We start from the raw sequence: 10,272 nt of genomic DNA, 5'->3' as shown, positions 1-10,272 counted from the left end.
TCCTTCTTCTCCAAAACAGATCTGTTGCCTTGGACATTGTTTTCATGTTTACTTGCAATTTAAGCACCTAGAAACATTTACACGCACACATACTGTATTGTAGTAGTTCCGGTCCTACCAGTGAGACACATGACACACATTTGCACATGCAAACGCAGCTCCGGTGAGATTGTAAACAGTCAATAAACCCTTAAAAGGTTCATTGCTCTTTTTTCGCTCCAGTCGGATATATGGGAATGAGTATGGGGCGTCTGAGAGCAATCCCATCTGAATGTGTTTAGTGCCGTTTTTCTCGTGACGGCGCTGCTATCGGGGCTCATCTTTGATAAGTTTTGCCTTTAAGTACTTCTGAAATGTTACGGACCATAGTAGGTGTGTTGGGGGCCTGATGGGTGTCACAGATCAGCCCTCCCACCTTTCAAAATGGTTTTGTGAATATGGAACCTAGTCCATATTGTAGGACCTTCCAACCCGATGCCTCATTTTACAACACAAACAGCAGAATGCACGGCTCTGTGCGTCTGTATGATACACACACAGACAAAACTGACATTTCTGTTTCTCCTTTTGTTGGTTTTGGAAGTTTTTAATGTATTTTGATAAATTTGTTTTTTTTTTTCTTCTTTTTGCCAAAAGACAAAAAAAAAAAGAAAAAAATGTGCCATCAAAACAGTTGTTGTTACCTCCTTAAAACGGCCAGCCTGGGTTATTCTAGACGAACTTAAAAGTGCCACATATTGACATCTCCGATCCTATGTTACCTTACATGAAGATCCCCCTTTTCTTTCCCTGAATGTCTGTTTGGTTTGACCAGTGAGAAAATATGTATCTGCAGATACCCTGAAAAGCAACAGTCATTCGCCTCAGACCGCTGCCAAACGCCCACTCCTCTAGATGTCCATCTGTGGCTGTAGTGTAGAAATGACAACCAGGCTCCCGGTCTGCCTTTTTCATTCAACTGTAACTGAAGCTGTCGGGCCAGCCCACACATGCTGACGGCCCGTGCGTAGATCTCTGTGTGCTTTAATCACCTCTAGACGAACCTTAATCAATTAAAGACCAATTAGCGGTCAGCTCATCGGGACCCATCCTAACAGATTTTTGGAGGTGGGTTCTGACATGTTTTTTTTGTTTTGTTATTTGCCTGGGAAGAGATCATATAAATTGCACATAATTTGTCTAAGCTGCTGAGGCATTTAGGACTTGTCTAGGGACATTCCACCGGTAGAGAAAGCATTGGTTTAAAGCAGAAGGTGTAACAAAACATGCAAATTGTTTGGAGGTTTCTTTTGACAGTAGGATATTGTATGAAAAAAAAGCCTGGTTTTATTTGTTAAGTATTTATTCATATCAAAATATCTGTATTGTGTGATTCAATAATTTATATGTTGTGAAAATATGAATTATTTTTACTAGAACTCTTGACTATTGTGGTTCTTGGCTCGTATTGTGTGTGTGTGTGTGTGTGTGTGTGTGTGTGTGTGTGTGTGTGTGTGTGTGTGTGTGTGTGTGTGTGTGGTTCTGCTTTGAATGGCTGCTTTAACAAGACTGCTAAAAATGAGACTAAAACTGGATTGAAGCTTTTATTTTGGTTAGTAGTGAAGGTAATAGCAAATAAATGCAAAGTTAAGTTCTAAGTATTGCAATACAGCTCATATGAATTCAACATGAAGTATCTTTCAATATTCTAATGTAACATTAGATATTTTATACCAGAGAAGCATCACCCTAAGCAAAGTAGAGAGTAGATTTTCCGTGCTGTGGTAAGGGCTGGTCTTGTATCAGTGAATGCATCCAGTATGGAAGCTGTCACACTTAAACACATTCATGGGTTTGTTGCTTCTTCACTTTTTTTTAACTACTAAGCATTTTCCTTCCACTCAAGTTTCCAATAATATCCAGGAATATACTGTCTACTGGTCATATCTGAAGACTGTCAAAGGAAAGACCACAAAGCAGTCTTTTACATTAAATGAGAAGGCCATATATCTTTATAAAATAAAATACAGTTTGTGTCTCATCTTCGAAAACACATTTTTTCAATGCTTCAATACAGATGCATAATTTTGCATATAAAATTAGCAGATTTGCAACAAAAAGTAACCCTAATGATTTTATTTTTAAATTTGCAATAAACTTTTGAATAATATTTCTACATAACTGAACTGTGTCACTGCGTTGACGTGTTTCTGTTTGAGAGGAAGAAGCGTAATTATAGAACACAAGCGTAAACACTCCACCATACGTTGAAGTAAACCTTTATGCCGCCTGAGGCTCATTGTTGCACAATCGTAGCATTTCCCCGAAGACGTCTATTTCTCTGTGCTATTTCTAGAAAAAAAAAAGAAAAGCATCTGTTTTCTGAATCCATCTTCAGTGTAGGAAGTTCTGTGGGTGCTGCAAAAAGATAGCAGATCACAGACGCCTGGTTCAGATGTGGCACAAAGCACCATTTTTACTGTATACAGACCTAGTTTACCCCCACCCCCCCATACACATATCTTCCCTCTTCCTCTCTTGTGTGTTTCTATTTTTTGTTTTTACTAATTTCCATAAAGTCAAGTTGAAATAGTGACTTTTTTTTGGGTACTTTTTCACATTATTCTTTTTTTTTTTCCACGCTATTGTTAGAGTGTGATATGTTTTTTTATACTTCTGAAAAAAGCGATCCCCCACCCTCTGGTAAAAATAAGATATAATAAAGAGCTCACTTGGGAGGAATAGATGATCTGGTGGGAGGGGAAGTTTGGAGTGAGTGGAGATAATGGCAGTTAAGAGATGGGGAACTGGTTACAAAGGCTGAGACAGGGACATTTAAGAAGAGTGGGACAGCAGGGTTTGCGTAGGCCTCTTGTGGTTGGCCAATGTGGTTTCCTGGAAATACCCAGGCACGCAAATACATTTATAAAACAAAAAATTTTCCTCTGACAACAAAAGTAGCAGCCTGTTATATGAGCCCCTGTCCAGTGTAAGATCACAGTTAGGAAGCTTATTTATTGGCCTTTGTTGAGATAATGCATAGAAAGTATGTTGAAAAAATTAAAATGCATCAGAATTTAAAAGAAAAATAGTGTCTCATATGAGTGAGTACACTCCTCACGTGTTTGCACATATCTTTATGTAACATAAACTTATTATATGTATGCTGATGAAGATTCTCAGTCATCCAGGTCATAACCATTCCGTAAAAGTTAAAAAAACAATCCACTGGACTTGGTTTCCAAGTTTTGAAGACTCAATTTGAATGAGAAAGCTTCCTGGAGAGGTAGCGAAGTGTCTTCAAATCTTGGAAACCAAGTCCAGTGGATTGTTTTTTAAACTTTTACAGAATGAATATTATATGTTATATAATCTGTACAGACAATCTAATAGTAATAATTTCTGTTCTTTTAAGGTCTACTTTATTATTAGCTCTGAGTTGAACAGAGCTTCACAGGTTTCCACTTGGATCCTCTCCTCCGTGTAGATATTATTGAGCTGGTTGATGGACCTCTTACTCTGAGGATGACGCACAGATGGCTCAACAGGCTTTAGGTCTGAGGACAGCACCTTAAGCAGTGGTCCTCTTCAGATGCGTTTTTGGGGCCTTCATCTTGTTTGAATGCTGCCCTTTGGCCCAGTTTCAGGATGTCAGGCATACCGAATGAGCTATAGTTCCCTTCAGCATTCAGCACCCCCAAACCACAATACTCCCACCACTATGCTTGATTAAAGGCAAGACACACTTTTCTTTGTAACCTTTACCTGGTTGCCACCACACACGCCTCACACCATCCAAACCATATGAGTTTATCTCGGTCTGATTAGACCACAGGACAGGGTTCCAGTATTCCATGTCCTTATGGTCTGCCTGTCTTTAGCAAACTGGCTGACGAATAGAATAGAATAGAATAGAATAGAATAGAATAGAATAGAATAGAAAATACCTTTATTGTCCCACTATGAGGGAATTCTGGTGTTTACAGCAGCAAAAAGATTAATGGTCATACAAATGTGGACCTTAGAAAAATGTATAAGAATAACATAATAGTGAAGAGTTAAAAGATAAAAAATAAAATACTGTAAAGTGTTTTAACAATATAAAAACTGTGCACCTGGAGAATAAATATCCAATATAAAGCTATGGACATTTTTACAGTAATGGATAGTTGAAAGTAGCAGCAACATTAAAGATGTACAAAATGACAGCAGCATGTTATTTAATTGTCTAGAAACTGCAAAATCAGCTGGAAGAAAGGATATGTGATAACGCTCCCTGATGCATTTAGGGTGCAGAAGTCTGTCACTGAAGGAGCTCTCCAGTTCTGCAGCGTCAGATGTCTGGTTTGTGCAATGATAGGTTGACAATCATCTCATAGCTCAGACCATCTTTAGGTAGAGAAATACTTTCTTTGAAGTGGATCCTTAAAAAGTTATTCGCTCTAAGGGGTCAAGTTGAGGATTAGTTGAGATTTTCAATTTTATTAGCAGCAGTTTATACATAAAAGTTAGGAGTTGGGTCAATAAATTAATAGTTATTGTTCTGTTTATGGACTACCTTACATTGTATCAAAGAGTCAAATTTTTGATATTTTCCCAATTAAATATATGACAAAACATTCAAAAAATTATAAAAGAGGGACCCAATTTTAAAAACTCCATATATCAAACTAGATAAGGAAACATCTTGCTCCATTGAGGCGGATGTGTGGCTAAAAATGGCTACAAGAAAACAGCTACTCATCTAAACTGGCCGTATGGTCAGATTAATATCTAAAGCGAATAAAACGGTTTAGATCTGATAAAAACAAAGTTTCCTGTTAGAGATCTGCAGCAAAAAGCTGCATCTTTAAGGTCACCAAGTCTCAAGAATAGCTTTTATGTTCCAAGTGTGTAGGAGTTTATTTCAACAAAAACAACCTTTTCTGTTGTACCAGGCCAAATATGGACCTCTGGGCCGCTTATCCATACAGGGCTTAAGCTTTAGTTTGAGCCTAAATCTAATTGTTAGACCAAGACCTACTGAAGCATTTTTTTTTAATGATTAAAGTACCTCCAATCTATCAAATAATCGGATTTTGGGAACAACACCTAAAGCAAACTTAACTAGGTCAAAATGAGGATTCATGTTTAAACTCTGAAATTTAAATTCAGACTAAAGGCTTCTTTTTCCTGTATGGTGCTTGATGAAAATATTTAATCCTAATTATATTAATAATGCTAAAACACCATTACCAAAAAATGCCAGAGAGAAAATTGGTTAAAACAGCAGTAAGGTGTTGAAATGTTTCCTTGTGACAATTTCCATATGAACAAAGTCAAAATAGCTGAAATAATTTCTTTATACCTTAAAAAGAAGCATTGATGAGAATTCACCTATCATAGTCCAACTGTTTTTAATATTCTTTTTTGTTTCTGCATTTTTTATTTTATTTTATTTATTTTTTTATTTATTTTTTTTTCCTACTTGCTTTGATTCTGTTTTATTTTCCTATATTTTAATCATGTAAAGCACTTTGCATTGTCTTTGTACTGAATTGTGCTATAGAAATAAATTTGCCTTGCCTAATATTTTTTTGCGATTTGGGAATGTGACACTTAATTGTGAAACAAGGGGTTTGTTTTTCATATATTCCCATAAACTGTAATTCTATATACCATAATCAACAGAAGAGGAAGAATGACTAATAGTTTTCACTAAGGTTACATCCCCATTATTTAGTTCTCCAACATTGGTGCAGGTTGATCAGGCTAATAATTCAGAATTTTAAAAACTCCTTATGTTTTGATATTAAATCAGAACATCTCTCATGTTATCCATCTCTATCTTCTTCTGCAGTCCATTTGAAACCAGATTTTAATTAAGATTTAATTTTTTTTTGTTGTTTTGTTCTGTACCTTCAGGTAACACAATAATTATATTTACAGTTTTGTTATGTGAGATAACATACTTCAAGGTGAGTGATGTGTAAAATCAGGACTACAGAAATTATGAAAATATTCTTCATTAAAGGTACTGAAAGGTTTACTTTATTCAAAACTGGAGTCTGTCATAATGGGTCTCTAGTGTATAAACCCACATGCAGAACACCACAGAAACGGGGTAAAAGTTTAACAGTTTATTAAAGGTTGAGCACACAGAATAACAAGAGCTGGTTCTGGTACAGGTCCGGGACAGCAATCACTGAGTATCTGCAGAGATGGATTGTTTGGTTAGCCAGGCAGCGGAGAAGACTTGATTGATGTTTGATTCAGATTTGTACCTTGATGAGGTTCAGACAGATCACTGGAGAGGGGGAACCAATTGGGTCCAGAGACAGTGGGTTCAGCAGAGAGCTCAGCAGCAGCGTCTAGCTTCAGACTAGAGAGTTTTAGACCTTGAAGTGATGTCCTAGCTCTCCCTTGAGAGCTGGCTGGGGAATCCAGACTGATTGTCTTCAGGTTTGGCTTCCTAGGGCAGGTAGGCAGGTTTCCAAGCTAGCTCCTCCAGAGCTACAGACTTCAGACAGACTTTCCTGTGAGCAGAGAGGACAGAGGCTGGTTAGAATCTAGTTTCTCTCAAGAGTAGACTGAGATTCTCAACGTGTAACAGAGGCTCAGGTTCCGCTAACCAAAACTGGTCAACACTCCGGCGAAGAAGACAGGTCTGGCTGCTGCTTATGTAGGAGGTCTCCTGATGGGCTGATGATCCTCAGGTGTGCTGGAGGCTCCAGCCCAGGAGACCCACAGCGCTCTCTGCTGGAGACAGGTGGCAGATCTCCAGATCCCAACAGAGTCTATGCATAGATTTTTCTGACTTTATTTCAATTTAGCCACGAGAAACTCTTTTGTTAACTAAATCTTTTGCTTCTTCTTATATTTATTACTGAATTTCTTTTTTAAACGTTCCCTTTTACTGTACCCTTTCTCATTCTCTGCTTGGGTCAAGGGTCAAACTGGAGATCTATACACTCTATTAAAGCTATTAGGGAAATTATCCTGTCCCAGGTTTCCAGGGTTTCCTGCCCTTTGCAACAAATACACATTTTTAATCTGATCTTGTCCTTCAATACTTCAGTCTGAGACGTACAAAAAAAATAGAAAAACAATATAAAAAAAAAGACCTTCATGCCCATTGTTAAGCATATTGGATAATCTGTAACACTGTTGTACTGTTTTGCAGCCTTGTTGTTTTAAACACCAGGACATTTTAACAAAAGTCATGGTCAAATCATCACGAGAATGGCTCAGCGTTCCTGTAAAATCAGTGCTCTGAGTGCTGGATAAGCCTCTGATGGAGGATGTTAAAGTCCAAAAACCGGATCACGGTGTCGGTCCCTGGGTGGTCCATGCACTGCTGGATGAAGAGTAGGCCCAGGCTGGCTGCACCCTCCGCCGAACTGTTCATACTAGAAGCCGAACCAGAAACAAAGACGCTACACACAAATAAGGGTGATTTCATTTGGCTACAATTTTTCAGCAATAATAAAGAACTCAGAAGCGGTCACAATTCAAAGACTGAAGGGTAATAATAGCACTGAGCATATTATACTAAAGCAAAATTAGAAAAAAGTGTTATTATTTAGCAAAAAGTCAAATGAGAGAATGTTTGTATGACATGCGCATCTAATACATACTGCTGTTATCTTATGTTGGATTAGAGAGCTTCATGGAGTGCAGTTGCAAGGTACCATGGGATTACCGAGGTTTTTCAAAATGTGCCTTTAGTGACACAATTTATTCCAAAGAACTCGCTGTCAAAGTTGTGCGTGGAACAAAAGCGTGTTGCTTTTGATGTTCTTTGAAGTCAGAGGCTGCACAAAACTGAAATTTACTCAGCAACAAAAGCCTCTCAGGGCCGATTCAGCTCTGTGTTTAAGCTGTTAGAAATAAACTAGAAGTGAAAATGTCAAACCTAGTTGAGAAAGCATTGTCAGTTTATGAATGAATGCGCCCCACTCTGACTCATCGGCTCTTCTGCTGAACACCGAAAATGTCGCAAAAATCAAAAGTACAGCTACCGCTTGTTCCACAGGAAGTTTTCTGCTATTGTGCAATAGGAAGAGGTTGTATCCATGGCAACTTTGACCATTTTGTCAGCACCACTATAATCACTGGCTATTACTTTCCACTGCATGGAACCACACCAAGAACCCCCGCCCCCCCCGAATCTGAGTGGGTCGGTTTTTAATAGCAACCAAAAGTTCTGACATTTAGTTTATAGATCTGAAACATACAGCTCATAATTAGAAAATAACTGGAGCATTATTGGTCCTGGATGTTCGCCTCAAAATAGCATTAAATAATAAATTGAAAAACAAAATAGTAATAAAAAGAGCTTTAGCAGAAATTTGATTGATTAAATACTTCAGTTCCTGTTTCACTTTGATTTCAAATAATAGAATAAAAGAGAAGTTTTGGAGGTCAGAGATCAGAAACGTTGTAGGTGTCAAGAAAGATGATATATTAAGAGTCTGAAGAAGAAATGAGCACTGCCAGTTAATCCTTACATTTGCAAGGTTTTATTCCAAATCAGAAGAGTGTATAATATAACAGATTGCCAATTGCATGAGGACAAATAATCTGGGGTTGAAAACTCTGAAACACTTAGAGCAAATTTCAAAACACAAAAAATGCTGAGTTTCTAGGGATTGTTCAGGAGTTTCGAGGAAACAAATTGTAGGCCGATGGTATCAAACATCTTAAATGCAGCTGATAGCTCTTTTGATTGTAACTCCAGATAAATTGATCATGGAGGATGAAGCTCAGCTATAGTTAAAAATGGATCAAGATCCGTTAAAATGTTCCATTTTAAAAGAACTCCAGTCTCAAATATGTTGTACTGGTTTTCGTCTAATGATTTCATCAGACAATTATTTAACCTCTGTGATTACTCTGAAATTGGAGGTTGGAGGCAGTGCCAATGATCTTCCTGTGTTAAGCTCACACTGAAAATAAAACTAAAGATTTTTGGTCACATTCGATCTCTGAAACAGGATTAAGGTGATGCAAAAATGTATACAATCTTCGTCATGTTTCTGTTTTTTTTTTTTTTTTTTTTTTTTACATCAAAGCTAGTTGCTAGAGGAGCCAACACCAAAATGAGCTTCTTCTTAAAATACATTTTTATGAATGCACTTTTATTTATTTTTTATTCAAAAACATTTCTTATCTAGGAGAATATTACTGTAATAGAAAAGCTAAACATGTCTTCACATACTAGCTTGAATATTTAAATGTTGCTCTCATGGCCCCTCACACCAAAGAATCTGACACCAAGGGTGTCATTGGTGGTAAATGCTTAAAAACCTAATATGAAAAAAACCCAAAGGCTAATCCTTTAAAGTATGTCACTAAAGGATATGAAAGAACAATAAAAAAGGTATTCAACAAATTTTGCAATTAAAAAAGTTGTAAGTTTAAAATTGTGTAATTATAATAAGCTGGCAATGTAACATGTTATACCATTTTTGGCCAATTGATATAATAAAAGAATCAGTCATGTATAAATGTAGTGACTTTCACACATCCCAAAAAAGTGACCGGCTATGAAATTATGAATTTACATATCAAAGAACATAGTGATTCTCTTAATAAAGGTATGTAAAAGAAGAATAATCTCAGATTAACTCTGAAGATATAAGATAGTCCATTTATTTTTGGCCTATGCCATCAACTACTAGCATTGTTTACATTCAAATGCATAGAAATAAAATAATGACTTTATTTCCCAGAATAGCAGTCCTAGATATATATTATAGCCTAGAATAGTTCCAGTTATATTATTGATGATGTAGTAATAATGTAAGATTTTATAAGCAAGCTAGCTTCATACAATACAAAAAGGATACAATTCTATAATAGCCAACTATTATATTATTTTCTGTTTTAGGTGCAACAAGATAGGTGTGGTAGGTTCACCAGAAATATGTCTCTTCTTTTCCAGAGTAATACTGTTGCTCATTTTCAGTTTTCCAACCAGCTGGACATTTTCAGATGTAGAGATATTCTTTCTTAATCAGAAACTGCATCATAGTTGCTGAAAGGACTAACTGCTATCAGCAAGTTCACCAGCACATAAACCCAGTTTCCTCAAAGATAGAAGCTATTTTCTCTCTCTGGTTATATCAAAATTAGTTAAATTCCAATAATTAATATCCTATTGTTCATGTAGCTTTTACTGTAACTAAAGATAAATATAATAACATTTCTAAAAGTTACACTAACAGATTTAATTATTGCTTGTTGAAATTATTAAGTTTTGGGCTTTTTTTTTTCTTCTGTTGTTGTTTCTTTCTACCACTAGGTGGCAGA

Source organism: Cyprinodon tularosa, unplaced genomic scaffold (genome assembly GCF_016077235.1).
Source record: "Cyprinodon tularosa strain WSP-4 unplaced genomic scaffold, ASM1607723v1 ctg368, whole genome shotgun sequence".
NCBI classification, from domain to species: domain Eukaryota; kingdom Metazoa; phylum Chordata; class Actinopteri; order Cyprinodontiformes; family Cyprinodontidae; genus Cyprinodon; species Cyprinodon tularosa.
Note: the sequence above shows the minus strand (reverse complement) of the source record.